This window comes from Moschus berezovskii, chromosome 26 (genome assembly GCF_049115385.1).
Source record: "Moschus berezovskii isolate FMDL1 chromosome 26, NW_MosBer_1.0, whole genome shotgun sequence".
Taxonomy (NCBI): Eukaryota; Metazoa; Chordata; class Mammalia; order Artiodactyla; family Moschidae; genus Moschus; species Moschus berezovskii.
In genome coordinates, this window is record NC_142485.1 from 45,455,264 (window position 1) to 45,475,067 (window position 19,804).

General features: G+C 37.9%; 2 pseudogenes; one reads left to right on the top strand and one right to left on the bottom strand.

Annotated features, from left to right (window-relative positions):
- LOC129557401 (frizzled-3-like) overlaps positions 1–19,804 on the bottom strand; it is a 929,688-nt pseudogene that overhangs the window by 707,867 nt on the left and 202,017 nt on the right.
- LOC129556908 (olfactory receptor 4P4-like) lies at positions 8,677–9,613 on the top strand (annotated as a pseudogene).

Below are 19,804 nucleotides of genomic sequence, written 5' to 3' on the forward strand. Positions count from 1 at the left end.
GATATGATTGTATCTCTATAAATCTCTTAGAACAGCTTTTGCTGAATCCCATAGGTTTTGGGTCATCGTGTTTTCATTGTCATTTGTTTCTAGGAATCTTTTGATATTTTCTTATTTCTTCAGTAAATTCTTTGTTATTTAGTGATGTATTGTTTAATCTCCAAGAGCTTGTTTTTTTTTTTTTTTGCTCTTTTTTTTTTTTTTCCTGTAGTTGATATCTAGTATCATAGCATTGTGGTCAGAGAAGATACTTGATACAATTTCAATTTTCTTAAATTTACTGAGACTTGATTCATGGCCCAAGTTGTGGTCTATCTGGGAGAATGTCCCTTGTGCACTTGAGAAGAAAGTGTATTCTGCATTTGGATGGAAAATCCTGAAAATATCAATTAGGTACATTTGGTCTAATGTTTCACTTAAGGTTTGTGTTTCCTTTTTGATTATGTTTTGATGAATGGTCCGTTGGTGAAAGTGGGATGTTAAAGTCCCCTACTATTATTGTGCTGCTGTCAGTTTCACCTCTTATGTTTGTTAGTGTTTGCCTTATGTACTATGGTACTCCTATGTTGGGTTCATAGACATTTACAATTGTTATGTCGTCTTCTTGGATTGATCCCTTGACCATCATGTAATGTCCTTCTTTGACTCTTATGATATTCTTTATCTTAAAGTCTATTTAGTCTGAAATAAGAATTACCACTCCAGCTTTCTTTTGGTTTCCATTTGCATGGACTGTCCTTTTCCATCCTTTTCCTTTCAGTCTGTATTTTTCTCTAGGTCTGAAATGGGTCTCTGATAGGTAGCATATATATGGGTCTTGTTTTTGTATCCATTCAGTCAGTTGATGAAAGTGAAAGAGGAGAGTGAAAAAGTTGGCTTAAAGCTCAACATTCAGAAAACTAAGATCTTGGGATCCGGTTCCATCACTTCATGGCAAATAAATGGGGAAGCAATGGAAACAGTGGCTGACTTTATTTTGGGGGCTCCAAAATCACTGCAGATGGTGATTGCAGCCATGAAATTTAAAGACAGTTACTCCTTGAAAGGAAAGTTATGACCAACCTAGACATCATATTAAAAAGCAGAGACATTACTTTGCCAACAAAAGTCCTTCTAGTCAAGGCTATGGATTTTCCAGTGGTCGTGTTTGGATGTGAGGTTGGACTACAAAGAAAGTTGATCGCCGAACAATTGTTGCTTTTGACCTGTGGTGTTGGAGAAGACTCTTGAGAGTCCCTTGGACTGCAAGGAGATCCAACCAGTCCATCCTAAAGGAGATCAGTCCTGGGTAGGACTGATTTTGAAGCTGAAACTCCAATATTTTGGCCACCTGATGCGAAGAGCTGACTCATTGGAAAAGACCCTGATGTAGGGAAAGATTGAGGGCAGGAAGAGAAGGGGACGACAGAGGATGAGATGGTTGAGTGGCATCACCGACTCAATGGACTTGGGTTTGGGTGGACTCTGGGAGTTGGTGATGGACAGGGAGGCATGGCGTTCTGCATTTCATGGGTTTGCAAATAGTCAGACACGACTGAATGACTGAACTGAACTGAGTCAGTCTGTATCTTTTGGTTGGTCCATTTAATCCATTTACATTTAAGGTAATTATTGATACATATGTTCCTTTTGGCATTTTCTTTATTGTTTTGGTTTGTTTTTGTGGGTATTTCCTTTCTCTTGTGTTTACTGGCTATATAAGTCCCTTTAGAATTTGTTTCTGGTCTGGCTTAGTGGTTCTGAATTCTCTTAACTTCTGCTTATCTGTAAAGTTTTTTATTTCTCCGTCAATTTTGAATGAGATCTTTGCTGGATATAGTAATCATGGTTGTAGGTTTTTCTCTTTCAGTACTTTAAATATATATTGCCATTCCCTTCTTGCCTGTAGAGATTCTGCTGAAAGATCCTGTGTTAATCACATGGATTTTCCCTTGTATTTTACTTGTGGCTTTTCCCTTGCTGCTTTTAATATTCTTTCTTTGTGCTTAATCTCTTTTAGATTGATTAATATGTGTCTCAATGTGTTTCTCCTTGAGTTTAACCTGTAAGGGATTCTCTGAACTTCTTGGACTTGATTATTTCCTTTTCCATGTTGGGGAAGTTTTCACCTATAATTTATTAAAAAAAATTCTCAGTGCCTTTCTTTTTTCTTCTTCCTCTGGGACCCCTATAACTTAAGTGTCGGTGTGTTTAATATTGCCCCGAAGATCTCTGAGGCTATCCTCAACTCTTTTCATTCCTTTCCCTTTATCCTTCTCTTTGGCAGTTATTTCCACTATTCTATTCTCCAGCTCACTTATCCATTCCTCTGCCTCAGTTATTCTGCTATTGATTTCCTCTAGAGTATTTTTAATTTTGGAAATTATGTTATTCATCTCCATTTGCTTATTCTTTATTTCTTCAATGTCCTTAGTGATTTTAGTAACTGTGTTAAATGCTTCTTGCACGTTTTCCATCTATTTTCAAATCTTTGAAGCATCTTTGCTATCATTATTTTGAATTCTCTTTCAGGGAGATTACTTATTTCCTCTTTGTTTATTTGGGGTTTTGAGTTTCTACCTTTCTGTTTCATTTGTACTGTATTTCTCTGTCTTTTTGCTTTATTTTTTCTAACTTGATCCACTTGAGGTCTCCTTTTTCCAGTCTTTAGGGTTGTATTACTTCTTCCTTTTGATTTTTGACCTTGGAGGGAAATGTTGGTTGGGTGGTTTGTGTTGATTTCTTTTTGGGGGTGACTTATGCCTGTGTTCTAGTGGGAGGAGATCAAGTAGGTAATTACAGAAATGCTAGGACATACACACACACACTTCCAAACTTACAGTTATAGACAGTCTTCTAAAGAAACTAGTACAGGAGATTGACTTGGTGAACAAGGGAAACCAGAGGTGATATCAACCAACTGAAAGCAGAGTTAGCTAATGCTCAGTCTGGAAATCTGAGCATGTGCAGAGGGCCAACTTGGGAAAATAGCATAGACAGCTCAACGATTTAACTTACTTGGCAAAAGAAGAAAGAGTGAAGGGAAAAAAAGAGAATAAAAAAAGAAAGAGAAGAAAGAAAAAGGAGAATGGAGGGAAAAGAGAAAAGTGGAGGTGGAGAAGAGGATTAAAAAAAGAAAAAATAGAAAAGATAAACAGACATATGTGGATAAGATTTATATATATTCTGAAATAACTAAACCCAGTAAAGAACTGTATGAAAAGCAGTTGAATATATAAAAAATATTTTTAAAAAATCAAGAAAAATGAAAAAAAAAACTGAGAATAAAAAAAGTTAAATGAATTTTTTCTTTTCTTTTCTTTCTTTCTTTCTTTCTTTTTTTTTGACAAGAAACACAAAGAGGAAAACCCCACAGCACCGCAAAATGTTCATGTAATGGTTGAAATATGTTGGGGAATAAACAGTGTGACTTATAAGAAGAAATAAACTTAAAATGATTTATTTTAATTTTTATAACAAGAAAAACAAAGACGAAAACTCCACAGCACCACTAAAGGCTAGTGTGAAGGTGGAGATATGCTGGGGGAATAAACAGTGTGGTTCATAGAGGGAAAAAAAAAAAAAAGAGAGAGAGAGAGAGAAAGAAAAAAAAAAATTAAGTTCTCAAAGACGTAGCTCTTGGTTGTGCAGTCTGCCAGTGTGGACGGGGTTGGGTTAGAATCCTGTGATCTTTTCCTTGTTGAGGGAGCTTGTGCCTGTGTTCTGGTTGACGGAGCTGGAGCTCCTCTCTCTGAAGGGCAGTACAGTGACCAGCAGGAAGTTTGTATTGTCTACAGGTTCAGAATGCCTTTGGGCAGTCATTCTAGCTTTTGTGGTGTTCAGTTTAGTTCAGTTCAGTCACTCAGTCATGTCCAACTCTTTGTGATCCCATGAATCACAGCCGCCAGGCCTACCTGTCCATCACCAACTCCTGGAGTTCACTCAAACTCATGTCCATCTAGTCAGTGATGAAATCCAGCCATTTCAACCTCTGTCATCCCCTTCTCCTCCTGTACCCAATCCCTCCCAGCATTAGAGTCTTTTCCAATGAGTCAACTCTTGGCGTGAGGTGGCCAAAGTATTGGAGTTTCAGCTTCAGCATCAGTCCTTCCAATGAACACCCAGGATTGATCTCCTTTAGAATGAACTGGTTGGATCTCCTTGCAGTCCAAGGGACTCTCAAAAGTCTTCTCCAGCACCACAGTTCAAAAGCATCAATTCTTTGGTGATCAGCTTTCTTAACAGTCCAACTCTCACATCCATACACGACCACTGGAAAAACCATAGCCTTGACTAGACGGACCTTTGTTGGCAAAATAATGTCTCTGGTTTTTAATATGCTGTCTAGGTTGATAATAACTTTCCTTCCAAGGAGTAAGTGTCTTTTAATTTCATGACTGCAATCAGCATCTGCAGTGATTTTGGAGCCCCCCAAAATAAAGTCAGCAACTGTTTCCCAATCTATTTGCCATAGATGAAGTGATGGGACTGGATGTCATGATCTTAATTTTCTAAATGTTGAGCTTCAAGCCAACTTTCACTCTCCTCTTTCACTTTCATCAATAAGCTCTTTAATTCTTCTTCACTTTCTGTCATAAGGGTGGTGTCATCGCATATCTGAGGTTATTGATATTTCTCCTGGCAATCTTGATTCCAGCTTGTGCTTCTTCCAGCCCAGCGTTTCTCATGATGTACTCTGCATAGAAGTTAAATAAGCAGGGTGACAATATACAGCCTTGACGTACTCCTTTCCTGATTTGGAACTGGTCTGTTGTTCTGTGTCCAGTTTTAACTGTTGCTTCTTGAGTTTCACACAGGTTTCTGAAGAGGCAGGTCAGGCGGTCTGGTATTCCCATCTCTTTCAGAATTTTCCACAGTTTACTGCAATCCACACAGTCAAAGGCTTTGGCATAGTCAATAAAACAGAAATAGATGTTTTTCTGAAACTCTCTTGCTTTTTCAATGATCCAGTGAGTGTTGACAATTTGATCTCTGGTTCCTCTGCCTTTTCTAAATCCAACTTGGACATCAGGAAGTTAACATTTCATGTATTGCTGAAGCCTGGCTTGAAGAATTTTGACCATTACTTTGCTAGGCTGTGAAATTAGTGCAGTTGTGTGGTAGTTTGAGCAACTCTTTTGAACTTATGTCCAAGGTCAGGAGGGGTGGCCATGAAGAGATACCCCATGTCCAAGATAAGAGAAACCCAAGTAAGAGATTAGGCGCTGAGAAAGCGCATCAGAAGGCAGACAGACTGAAACCACAATCACAGACAACTAGCCAGTCTGATCACATGAACCACAGCCTTGTCTAACTCAGTGAAACTAAGCCATGCCGTGTGGGGCCACCAAAGACCGACAGGTCATGGTGGAGAGTTCTGACAGAATGTGGTCCACTGGAAAAGGAAATGGCAAACCACTTCACGGTGTTAGGCACCTCTATTTCCACACCTGCTTCAAAGTGACCCTCTCAGAATATCTGCAGTTCTGCCAGCCCCTACCTGTCCCTGGGATCATTGTCCGTGCTTATGTTCCTCTGTCCTGTCCTGCCCTGCTGGCTGAAACTTGCTCGATAGGTGCTTGTGTGGATTCCTCTGCATCTGAATGACTTGCATGTGCTTCCCTCGGCCCCCTAAGTTCACCCTCTGTGCTGTGGGGCTTGTGTGCACTTGTTCTGGCTCCCCAGGCCTGCCCTTTGCTTCACGGGGCTTGTGCACACTTGTTTCAGCTTCCCAGGCTGGCCTCTGCATTGGGAGCTAGTGTGGACTTGTTTCTGCTCCCCATGCCTGCCCTCTGCACGGGGTTTATGTGCATTTATTTCGTGTCACCGCCTGCACTCTTTGTCGCGTGAGTTATTTGTTCTTTTGGCTGTGTCGGGAGGGTTGTGTGGAGATAAGCAATTTTTTACACCTAAGACAGCATATATAACAAGATTAGCCTCTGATTGCATAGACCCATAGGGATTGCCTGCTATAAAGTAAGGACTAGAATTTAATCAACGTGTTACTTCACTTTCTGGGGTCATTCCTCTCGCTTTTTCATTCAAGGAAAGACAGGACAAAACAAAGCCAAAAAAAAAAAAAGGGAGGGGGGAAATGATTAATCATTGTGGTTTTTCCAATTTCTAACCAGCACCCTAATTCTAGGTAATACAGTAACGGAAAAAAAATGTGTAAATTGGATCATTAAGAATGAAACATTTGTTAAATATATATTATGTATTGTGAAACACAGTGACAAATCTTGGAAGAAATATTCTAGGAGAGGAGAGAGATGGAAAAGTATCCATAACATTTTCAGTGGTATAACATTAGAGAAGTGTTGCATCATTAGTCCGATAACCCCAAGAGATAAATAAAAGAAGCAACCTTCAAGCCTATATATACACTCACTATAATTTTATTGGCTTTATTTACAATTATGACTACAAACCAATTGGCTGCTGAACAATTCATGAGGGAGTTTTCCCCTCTGGTCATTTTGTACCTTTTAATAGAATTGAAGATATCCCTAGCAATGTTTTCCTAAATTACTTCTGATGGGAGATTCACAGGAGCTTAAGCGGTATTCCATATTTATTTGCTGTTTCATAGCACACTCACAGAAAAACAAAAGTAACTGGTCTAAAGAATTATAGTACTTCACAAAAATTTAAAATTTCACAGGTAAGCATTGTTATATATATATAAAAGCATTGTTATAATATATATATATAATATATATTGTATATTTAGAAACATATATATATATATAAGCATAGCAATGCTTACCTGTTTTATATATATATATATATATATATATATATATAGAGAGAGAGAGAGAGAGAGAGAGATATGTCTGTGTGTGTGTTTGTGCATGTCATTTAATTGAGAAAAATAATTGAGGTAAATATTGAGAAAATAATTGGGAGTTTGAATAGCATTTTATTTTTACAAAAATCTTTGATCATAGTAAATTCAATCTACTGATGCTCAGCATTATTAGTTCTACTTAGTAGTTGAAGAAAGAGGCTTAGAGAGAATGAAATGCTTACAGCAGGACACGAGATCCTTGATGTGCATGCTCAGTAGCTCAGGAATGTTTGACTCTTTGAAATTTCATGGACTGTAGCTCACCAGGTTCCTTTATCCATGGGATTTTTCATGCAAAAATGCTGGAGTGAGTTGACATTTCCTACTCCAAGGAGATTTTCCCAACCCTGGGATCAAACCCATGTCTCTTATGTCTCCTGCATTGGCAGGTGGGTTCTTTACCACTAGGGCCACCTGTGAAGCCTGAATCCTCATCTTCATAATCATTAAATGAATCATCTGTCTAATGATTCATATTGTTCCCCACTTATACCATTAAAATAATGTATTGAAATTAAGAGTCCTTTAGGTAAAATATATTTTCTCTGGAAGACATATGATTATGGGTAAAAGATGACGGTTCCAACATATTCACTATCTGCTCCTAGTTGTATTGCATCAAAGTGGTGGCACTATTCAAAATGTGTATTTCAATAAGCAGATCATCTATTAATCACATTGAGTTCTTCAATATGTCTATAGATAACAACCACATCTCCAAAGTGTTTCTGGTGTTACAATAGTGACCTCTAAAATATTATTTATTTTATTAATAAAAATTATTAATATGATTAATAAAAGGATAACACTTTGAGTAATAATAACTTCTCTTCCTATATTTAGATGCCCATAATTTTGCCTCAAGTTCATTTTCTGTATGTCCATGGTGCAAAGAAGCAGAGTCATTGAAACTGGTAAAAAATACTTAAGACTATGCCTGCCATAATTAAGAACATTGTTTTGTTTCTATTTAAAAAATAAATGTTTCTTCCAATGGGTATTTGTAATTTTCACCTATAATTTAGACTTTATACAAAAATTATATGTACCATAGAGGAGGGAAGGAACTTACCTAAAGTTTTACAGGTATAGATGGCATAAATGGCATAAAACCACATTTTCTTTATGGAGGTGGGAAAGACCTGGTAGTACATTTATTTGGTCAATAGATGAGGTAGCATAGCTGTTCCAAGCATGGAAAATGGCATCAAATGCAGGTTCATGTATTAGGTTGCTATTTAATTATCTTAATGATTTTGTAGAATTAGCTGTGTTGTGCTGTGTTTAGCTGCTCAGTCATATCCGATTCTTTGCAACTCCATAGACTATAGCCCACCAGGATCCTCTGTCCATGGGGATTCTCCAGGCAAGAATACTGGAGTGGATTGCCATGTCCTCCTTCAGGGAATCTTCCCAACCCAGGGATTGAACCCAGGTCTCCCACATTGTATGCAGATTCTTTATCGTCTGAGCCAACAGGGAATCCTGTAGAATTAATTGATCCCCCATTTTTCGGTTTATCCATATGTAAAACGAGTATCAGAGTAATAACTAAGTAATAGCTATTATAACTTAGTAATAACTAAGCATGACTTAAATGCATTTGAAATGTTTACAAAAGTTTTAGGCTTAAGACAGGCTTTTACTAAATACCTCTTTAAATATAATGACACCACTAATCTAAAAGGATTTGCAAGATTGTATCTGGAATAATCCTGTATAAACTACAGTTTTTTTCATGTAGAAATACTCCAAAACTTAGAAAGTGTTATTAAAGATATATTATGTTCTGTGTCAATTCAGATGATGTAAATTTCTGTTGTGTGTTCTGAACTCACCTCAACGTCATGGAAAATCAGAACAATGTCACAGAATTTGTTTTCATAGGACTGTGGTGTAATAAGCAAGTAGAGCTACTGCTATTTTTATTTTTCCTGCTTTGTTACCTGACTGTCTTAATGGGGAATTTTATCATCTTGCTCACCATCACCTGCAATCATTTAATGCAACAACCGATGTACTACCTTTTCTGTCACCTCTCCCTCATGGATGTCAGCTACACCTCCACTGTGGTCCCCAGGCTAATCAGGGACCTAGCTGCAACACGAAGAAACATTTCCTATAACGACTGTATGACCCAGCTCTTCACTGCCCACTTGCTGGCAGGTGTGGAAATATTCATTCTAGTGTCCATGTCTTTTGACCGCTATGTCGCCATCCTCAAGCCCCTGCACTACGTGGTTATCATGAACAGACAGAGGTGTGACATGCTGATTGCTCTGGCCTGGGCTGTGGGTTTTGGGCATTCTATTGCTCTGCTGTTGGTAATACTCAGTTTACCTTTCTGTGGTCCTAATCAGATAGATCACTACCTATGTGATGTGAGGACATTTTTTAAATTGGTGTGCGAAGATATTCATGTTGTTAATATCTTAATGATTGCAAATTCAGGGATGGTTGTGGTCCTTGTTTTTTTTTTTTTTTGTCCTATTAGTTTCTTACATAATCATATTATATAATCTTAGATCATACTCTTCTGCCAGACGGAAAAAAGCTCTCTCAACCTGTAGTTCTCACATAATGGTTGTAGCTTTGTTCTTTGTTCCTTGTATCTACATTTATGTTCTACCTGCAGGTAGTGAAAATAAGGATAAGGAAATGTCTGTGCTTTACACTGTGATTGCCCCCATGCTGAACCCTCTCATCTACATCCTGAGAAACATGGAGATGAAAGTCACCATGAGGAAGGTATGGTCTAAAGTAATACATTCAGAATTAAAATGAGTAAGGTAATACTTATTGCACTTCGGGTCAGTGTCCACAGGATATTTATTAATTTAAATAAATAGAAAAAACTATATAAGCTTTTGGAGACTTTGGACCAAAGATGCTAGTCACTGTTATTTACACTGAAATCTGCACGTTAAAGGGTCCAACTAATTCCGAGTGCAATCACATGGGTTTGAGGTATGCAGAAATGACCTACTGAAGCACATCTCTGATCATATCACAGCCTTCTCCAAAAATTGGCTGGAACCCCATTTTCCTTGAAATAGAATCCAACTTCTTCAGTTTTTGAAATCAAATATCTTCTCAAATTTGTCCATGTTTAAGCTTACTCAGAATGGGAGAAAACATTGCTTATTATTGGAGAAATGGACACCAACATTGCAATGTGATATCACCTCATAACAGTCAGAATGGCCATCATAAAAAAAATCTACAAGCAATGGATTCTGGAGAGAATGTGGAGCAAAGGATACCCTCTTGCACTGCTGGTGGAAATGTAAATTGATAAACCACTGTGGAGAACATTGTGGAGATTTCTTAAAAATCTAAGAATAAAGCTAATATATGACTTAGCAATCCCACTTCTGGGCATATATCCTGAGAAAACCACAATTTTAAAAGACACATGTACCCCAGTGTTCATTGCAGTACTAGTTACAGTAGCCAGGATATGGAATCAACTTAGATGTCCATCACAGGTGAATGGATAAAAAAATTGTGGTATATATACAATGGAATATTCAGTTCAGTTCAGTTCAGTTCAGTCGCTCATTCTTGTCCAACTCTCCGCGACCTCATGAATCACAGCACGCCAGGCCTCCCTGTCCATCACCAACTCCCGGAGTTCACTCAAACCCATGTCCACAGAGTCGGTGATGCCATCCAGCCATCTCATTCTCGGTCGTCCCCTTCTCCTCCCGCCCCCAACCTTTCCCAGCATCAGAGTCTTTTCCAGTGAGTCAACTCATCGCATGAGGTGGCCAAAGTATTGGAGTTTCAGCTTTAGCATAATTCCTTCCAATGAACACCCAGGATCGATCTCCCCTAGAATGGACTGGTTGGATCTCCTTGCGGTACAAGGGACTCTCAAGAGTCTTCTCCAACACCACAGTTCAAAAGCATCAATTCTTCGGCAATCAGCTTTCTTCACAGTCCAACTCTCACATCCATACATGACCACGGGAAAAACCATAGCCTTGACTAGACGGACCTTTGTTGGTAAAGCAATGTCTCTGCTTTTTAAAATATTATCAAGTTTGATCATAACTTTCCTTCCAAGGAGTAAGCGTCTTTTAATTTCATGGCTGCAATCAGCATCTGCAGTGATTTTGGAGCCCAAAAAAATAAAGTCTGACACTGTTTCCACTGTTTTTCCATCTATTTCCCATGAAGTGATGGGACCAGATGCCATGATCTTTGTTTTCTGAATGTTGAGCTTCAAGCAAGCCTTTTCACTGTCCTCTTTCACTTTCATCAAGAGGCTTTTGAGTTCCTCTTCACTTTCTTCCATAAGGGTGGTGTAATCTGCATATCTGAGGTTATTGATATTTCTCCGAGTAATCTTGATTCCAGCTTGTGCTTCTTCCAGCCCAGCGTTCCTCATGATGCACTCTGCATATAAGTTAAATAAGCAAGGTGACAATATACAGCCTTGACGCACTCCTTTTCCTATTTGGAACCAGTCTGTTGTTCCATGTACAGTTCTGACTGTTGCTTCCTGACCTGCTTACTCAGAGATTAAAAAAAGAACAAATTTTGGTATAGTGAGGCAAATGAACTTTGAATCTGTTATGCAGAGGGAAATAAGTCAAAAAGATAAAGACAGATATCTTATATTAACACACATATATGGAATCTAGAAACATGGTGCTGAAGAAACTATTTGCAGGGCACTGATATAGACACAGACATTGAAAATAGACATGTGTGCACAGCAGAGGAAGGAGAGGGTGGGATGAATTGGGAGAGTATCACTGAAACATAAGCATTCCCGTGAGTAAAACAGATAGTCCATGGAAATTTGCTATATAATGTAGGGAGCTCAACCCAGTCTCTGTGACAAGCTGGAGGGGCAGAAAGGGGTGGTGGGTAGGAGGGAGATTCAAGAGGGAAGGTACATATGTATACACCCAGCTATGGATGCGTCTGGTGGTGAAAGATTGATACTGTAAAGAACAGTACGGCATAGGTACCTGGAATATTAGGTCCGTGAATCAAGGTAAATTGAGTGCGGTCAAGCAGGAGATGACAAGAGTGAGCATCAACATTTTAGGAATCAATGAACTAAAATGGACAGCAACGGGCAAATTTAATCAGATGACCATTGTATCTACTACTGTGGGCAAGAACACCTTTGAAGAAACAGAATGGCCAATTAAAAAAAAAACCTATTCTGCTTCATTAACTATGTTAAAGCCTTAGACTGTGTGGATCATAAAAAACTGTTAAAATTTCTCAAAGAGATGGGACTACCAGACCACTTTACTTGTCTTCTAAGAAACCTGTTTTCAGCACAAGAACTAATCAGACATGGAACAATAGACTGATTCAAAATTGGGAAAAGGAGTATGTTAAGTCTATATATTGCCACCCTGTTTATTTAACAGTGTAAATCATGTGAAATGCCAAGATGGATGAATCACAAGATGGAATTAAGTTTACCAGGAGAAATATTAATAAACTCAGATATGCAAATGATCCCACCTTAATGGCATAAAGCAAAGAGGAACAAAAGAACCTCTTATGAGGGTAAAAGAGAAGAGTGAAAAGGCTGGCTTATAACTCAACATTTAAAAAATGTAGATTGTGGCACCTAGTCCCATCATTTCATGGAAAATAGATGGGAAGAAATTGGAAAGAGTGACAGATTTTACTTTCTTGAGCTCCAAAGTCATGTGGACTGTGACTGAAACCATGAAATTAAAAGACAAACTTAGACAGCATATTAGAAAACAGAGACATCACTATGCCAAGAAAGGACCATTTAGTCAAAACTATGGTTTTTCCAGTAGTCATGTACAGATGTGAGAGTTGTATCATAAAGAAAACTGAGCACTGAAGAATTGATTATTTTGAACTGTGGTGCTGGAAAGGACTCTTGAGAGTCTCATGGACAGCAAGAAGATCAAAACAGTCAATCCTAAAGGAACTCAACCCTGGCTATTCATTGGAAGGATTGATGCTGAAGATGAAGTTTCATCACTTTGGCCACCTGATGAGAAGAGCCAACTCATTGGAAAAGACCCTAATGCTGGGAAAGACTGAAGGTAGGAGGAGAAGGGGGTGACAGATGATGAGATGGTTGAACGGCATAATGGACTCAATGTCCATGAGTTTGAGCAAACTTCGGGACATAGTAAAGGACAGAGAAACCTGGCATGCTGCACTCCATGTGTCACAAACAGTGAGAAAGTACTTATCGACTGAACAACAATTACAACAAAAACATTGATGATTCATGTTGATATATGGCAGAAGCCAATTAAACATTGCAAAGCAATTATCCTACAATTAAAAAATAAATAAAAAGTCATTACAGCAATATAAAGTACACTGTTCCATTAATAGGCTTAGGGTCAGGTAGACCTGGGCTTCCATGGTGGCTCAGAGATAAAAAATCCACCTGCAATACAGGAGTTGCAGGAGATTTGGTTTCAATCTCTGCATTGGGAAGATCCCCTAAAGAGAACATGGCAAACCACTCCAGTATCCTTGCCTGAAGAATCCCATAGACAGAGGAGCCTGGAAGACTCAGTCTATAGGGTTGCAAAGAGTTGGACATGACAGAAGTGACTTAGCATGCACACACGCAGGTAGACCTGGGTGACTACTGTCTTTGAGTCTTAGCAATTTGCTTTAATTATATGCATCCTCTCTCTTCAAATATCCATGAAATGAGCATTATTTGCACTCCACATAGAAGTAATATTCCTTCAGTTAACACATGTGAAGTTTTAGCAGGGCATAAGGCAAAAAAGGGACTTATGGCTGGCATTCTTTGTTTTACCTATATTTTCTTCCAATATTTCCCTTTGCTTGAATACCTTCACCCAGTTTGTTAGGACCTCTGTCTGTTCTCCAAACATACACTAAAATCTCATTCATATGACTTTATTTCTGTATCTCTAGTTATAATGCCTTCACCCTTATGTTTTAATACATATAGCTTGTCTTACATATAGCTCACATTCATTTTCTTATTCAAAAGATGTTGTAGATCTATCAATAGACCAGAAGTATTTCTGATTCTTGTCCTGCTTTTTGTTGCTATCAACTCTGTATTCACTGCATTTCAAATAGTTCTATACTCCATCTTGTGTTTCTTCTTATGAACTGTGTTTTCCAGTTTGACTAAGACAGAAGCTTATATGCTATATCTTCATTTTTTTATATCTTCATTTTTTTAGCAATGTGCCCGTGCAAATTAAGAGGTTAATAAACAGTTATTGAATTAAATTATTCTTATTCGACTATGTACATAACTTTTATACATCTTAGAATTTTATTTGTGTCATTAATAATCATGCATTAACAAGAAAATAAGTAATGTCAGAAAGACCCTGATGCTGGTAAATATTGAAGGCAAGAGGAGAAGGGGATGACAGAGGATGAGATGGTTGGATGGCATCAGTGACTCAATGACTATGAGTTTGAGCAAACTCCAGGAGATAGTCAAGGACAGAGAAGCCTGGCGTGCTGCAGTCTACAGGGTTGTAATGAGTCGGTCATGACTGAGTAAATGAACAAAAATGTCAGAAAGACATTTAACAGAAATCCCCATGTATCTATGGGAGGGAATGGAATCTAGCAAGCTCATAACCCCATATAATGTCTTTTTACTTTATGCAGTAAGGAAGTATCATGAATGTATTGTTTCTTTCTCTCTGCCTTCTATGGCCACTTCTTAGGTCTCATTTCTGACACCTCCTTAGGCATGAGTTAAAAATTGTGTTTTTTCCTCCTGTTAATCTGTCTTGTGTCACAGTCAATGACAAAAAACCTAGATGGCATATTAAAAAGCAGAGACATTACTTTGCCAACCAAGGTCCATCTAATCAAGGCTATGGTATTTCCCGTGGTCATGTGTGGATGTGAGAGTTGGACTGTTAAGAAAGCTGATCACCAAAGAATTGATGCTTTTGAACTGTGGTGTTGGAGAATACTCTTGAGAGTCCCTTGGACTGCAAGGAGATCCAACCAGTTCATTCTAAAGGAGATCAATCCTGGGTGTTCATTGGAAGGACTGATGCTGAAGCTGAAACTCCAATACTTTGGCCACCTCATGCGAAGAGTTGACTCATTGGAAAAGACTCTAATGATGGGAGGGATTGGGGACAGGAGGAGAAGGGGATGACAGAGGTTGAAATGGCTGGATTTCATCACTGACTAGATGGACATGAGTTTGAGTGAACTCCGGGAGTTGGTGATGGACAGGTAGGCCTGGCGGCTGCGATTCATGGGATCACAAAGAGTCGGACACGACTGAGCGACTGAAGTGAACTGAACTAGAGACATAGACAGGAAATCCCATCTTCTGTCACGAGAAAACAAACAACTAAAAAAATTTTTTATTATAATTTGTTTTATTTTCTCAAGTGTGTACAAGATATTATTAACAAAAATATGACAATATTATATACTAAGCACACCAAATAAATATTTAACTAGTATTAGTTACCTATTCATTGAATGTTCTTTCTAGAATTCACTTTCCAGACTGTAGCACTATGCTTAACATCTTTGAAAAACCTGCCAAATAGATGCATGGCATGTAAATCTAAAAACAGATTGCTTAAAACACATTAAAGTTTGTAAATGAAATTCTATCCATTTATATAGCAATTTGTTTAATTTAAAAATCCACTATTTTAAAAATTCATTAGAATTCCTTCAACAACTAATGAACACTAATTTTATTTTTTTTGATTTATTTATTTTAATTGGAGGCTAATTAGTTTACATTATTGTATTGGTTTTAAAAGCACACTTTTGAAGGTCCCCATTGCCATAAAGTACCATACTAGGGGAAATTTTAAAAGTTTTAGAAGAAATCCAAAGGAAAGATTGGAGGCCAAAACTAGCTGCCAGTGGTGGAGTTCTATGTGAATTCCAATTCAGTACCATCTTCTTATCCCTCACCATTTTCTTCATCCTTGTAGCTTTTTCTAGACATCCACTGAGAGAGTTAGTTTAGACACTTCTAGACTATTCTAGTGTTTTCTTCAACATCAGAGAGAGAACTATGTTTATGGTATCACATCACCTAGAGATTTCTAAAGATTTGTTAGTTTATTGGGAAAATATTCCCCTGTCTAACTAATTGCATATCCGTCAATCTTATATATTTCTCTGCCTCTTTTTATTTGGTGAGAACATTTAAGTTTTGCTCTCAGCAAAGTTTACCATACTTTATGTTAAATCCTTAGATCTTATTCATTTTACAGCTGAAATTTTATCATCTTTTACCAACTTCTTCCTGTTTCTCACATCACCCATTGACAACCACTTCTTTAACTTATGCATATATGAGTTTCATTTTTTGTTACAAATAACACATATAAGTGATACATTCAGGTACCGGGGTTACCAGACATTTGGTCCTGCCCAAACTGAACATAAGACATCTGGGCCACACTTTAAGGATCTATCTTTTAAAGATCCTTGAAATTTGGTTCTGCCAAAAATGTCCATGAACAATTTGGTCCATGGCAAATGGTTTTGGACAGGACAATATATATATATATATTGTTTTCATTGAATTTATATTTTACTCACAATTTTTTCCAGTTTTCCCCATAATGTTTTTTTTTCTTTAATTGGAGGCTTATTACTTTACAATATTATATTAGTTGGTTTTGCCATACATTGGCATGAATCTGCCCCGGGTGTACATGTGTTCCCCATCTTGAACCCCCCTCCCACCTCCCTCCCCATCCCATCCTTCTGGGTCATCCCAGTGCACCAGCCCCTGTCTCATGCATCGAATCTGGACTGGCGATTCATTTCACATATGATAATATACATGTTTCAATGCCGTTCTCCCAAATCATCCCACCCTCGCCCGCTCCCACAGAATCCCAAAGACTGTTGTATACACCTGAGTCTCTTTTGCTATCTCGTAATACAGGGTTATCATTTGCATCTTTCTAAATTCCATATATATGCATTAGTATACTGTATTGGTGTTTTCCTTTCTGGCTTATTTCACTCTGTATAATAGGCTCCAGTTACATCCACTTCATTAGAACTGATTCAAAAGTATTCTTTTTAATGGCTGAATAATACTCCATTGTGCATAGGTACCAAAGCTTTCTTATCCATTCATCTGCAGATGTACATCTAGGTTGCTTCCACATCCTCGCTATCATAAACAGTGCTGCAATGAACATTGGAGTATATGTGTTTCTTTCCATTCTGGTTTATTTGGTGTGTATGCCCAGGAATACGATTGCTGGGTCGTATGGCAGTTCTATTTCCAGTTTTTTAAGGAATCTCCACACTGTCCTCCATAGTGGCTGGACTAGTTTGCTTTCCCACCAACAGTGTAAGAGGGTTCCCTTTTCTCCACACCCCTCCAGCATTTATTGCATGTAGACTTCTGGATAGCAGCCATTCTGACTGGTGTGAAATGGTATCTCATTGTGGTTTTGATTTGCATTTCTCTGATTATGAGGGATGTTGAGCATTTTTTCATGTGTTTGTTAGCCATCTTTATGTCTTCTTTGGAGAAATGTCTGTTTAGTTCTTGGCCCATTGTTTGATTGGGCCATTTATTTTTCTGGAATTGAACTGCAGGAGCTGCTTGTATATTTTTTAGATTAATTCTTTGTTAGTTTTTTATTTGCTATTATTTTCTCCCATTCTTCAGGCTGTCTTTTCACATTGCTTATAGTTTCCTTTGCTGGGCAGAAGCTTTTAATTTTAATTAGGTTCCATTTGTTTAGTTTTGCTTTTATTTCCAATATTCTGGGAGGTGGGTCATGGAGGATCCTGCTGTGATTTATGTCAGAGAGTGTTTTGCCTATGTTCTCCTCTAGGAGTTTTATAGTTTCTGGTCTTACATTTAGATCTTTAATCCATTTTGAGTTTATTTTTGTGCATGGTGTTAGGAAGTGTTCTAGTTTCCTTCTTTTACAAGTGGCTAACCAGTTTTCCCAGCACCACTTGTTAAAGAGACTGTCTTTTCTCCATTTTATATTCTTGCCTCCTTTGTTAAAGATAAGGTGTCCATAGGTGCATGGACTTATCTCTGGGCTTTCTGTTTTGTTCCATTGATCTATATTTCTGTCTTTATGCCAGTACCATAGTGTCTTGATGACTGTGACTTTGTAGTAGTGCCTGAGGTCCGGCAGGTTGATTCCCCCAGTTCCATTCTTCTTCCTCAAGATTGCTTTGGCTATTCGAGGTTTTTGTATTTCCATACAAATTGTGAGATTATTTGTTCTAGCTCTGTGAAAAATATTGTTGATAGCTTGGTAGGGATTGCATTGAATATATGAATTACTTTGGATAGTATACTCATTTTCACAATATTTATTCTTCCAATCCACGAACATGGTATATTTCTCCATCTATCAATGTCCTCTTTGATTACTTTCAGCAGTGTTTTATAGTGGCTGGATGGCATCACTGACTCTATGGACATGAGTTTGGGTGAACTCCGGGAGTTGGTGATGGACAGGGAGGCCTGGAGTGCTGTGATTCATGGGGTCACCAAGAGTCGGACATGACTGAGCGACTGAACTGAACTGATGTACAGGTCTTTTGTTTCCTTAGGTAGTTATATTCTTAAGTATTTAATTCTTTTCTTTGCAACAGTGAATGGTATCACTTCCTTAATTTCTTTTCTATTTTCTCATTATTAGTGTATAGGAATGCAAGGGATTTCTGTGTGTTGATTTTATATCCTGCAACTTTACTGTATTCATTGATTAGCTCTAGTAGTTTTCTGGTCGAGTCTTTAGGGTTTTCTGTGTATAGGATCATGTCATCAGCGAACAGTGAAAGCTTTACTTCTTCTTTTCCAATTTGTATTCCTTTTATGTCTTTTTCTGCTCTGATTGCTGTAGCCAAAACTTCCAGAACTATGTTGAACATTAGTGGTGAGTGTGGGCACCCTTGTCTTGTTCTTACTTTAGGGGAAATGCTTTCAGTTTTTCACCATTGAGGATAATGTTTGCTGTGGGTTTGTCATATATAGCTTTTATTATGTTGAGATATGTTGGACAGGACCAAATATTGAGGACTGTTTGGCCTGGACCAAATAGAGTAAGCCCTCTACATACAAACTGTCAAGTTACGGCCTTTCAAAGATGTGAACGTGTGCTTGCATGTCCAGTTATGTAAAGCATGAGTGAAATTGTAGCTTGTCTTCCATTTGTGATTGCTAATGATCCTTTGGCTGTACTATCTCCCACCCCCTCTCCCTCCTCCAAACAGTAACTCTTCTTGCCTGTTCACTACATACCAGTCCCTGTGCGCCAGCTGTCATACTGTCTTACTGTACTTGTCAAGGTACTGTAGTATTAAAAATGCTTTCTTTGTTGCTGTTGTTGTTGAGTGTGTGTGTTATGTGTATTTTAACCTATTACACTATAGCACCATATAGCTGATTGTGTTGGTTAGGTACCTCAGCTAACTTTTTGACCTTATGAACAAAGTTAGACTTTAAAATATACTTTCAGAGTGGAATTTATTTGCATGGAGGGGATTTACTGTAGTTATTTTATGGATAATTGGGACAGGGCAAAATGTCCTGCAAGGAGCATTTTCCTTTTTCTTTCTGCCCTATTTTATTTAGCATAATGCCCTCAATGTCTACACATGCTGTTACAAATTGCAGGTTTTCTTCTTTCCCACAGATGAATAATATTCCACTGTGTATATGTGTACAAATTTATTCTTTTATAAAGCGAGGGTCAACACAGATTTTCTCCATTAGCTATTTTGAATAATACTGTACAAAGTAATATTCAATTCAAAGTAATATTTATTTCTTTGAATTATCAGTTTCACAAAACATTTTGAATTTATTAAACACCTATTAGATGAGTGTTTCACACGAAAATACACAGAACACTTTTCTTTTACTTCACAGAATTTATTGTACAGGGTATAGCATCACCAACTCAATGGACATGAGTATCACCAAGCTCTGGGAGTTAGTGATGGACAGGGAAGCCTGGC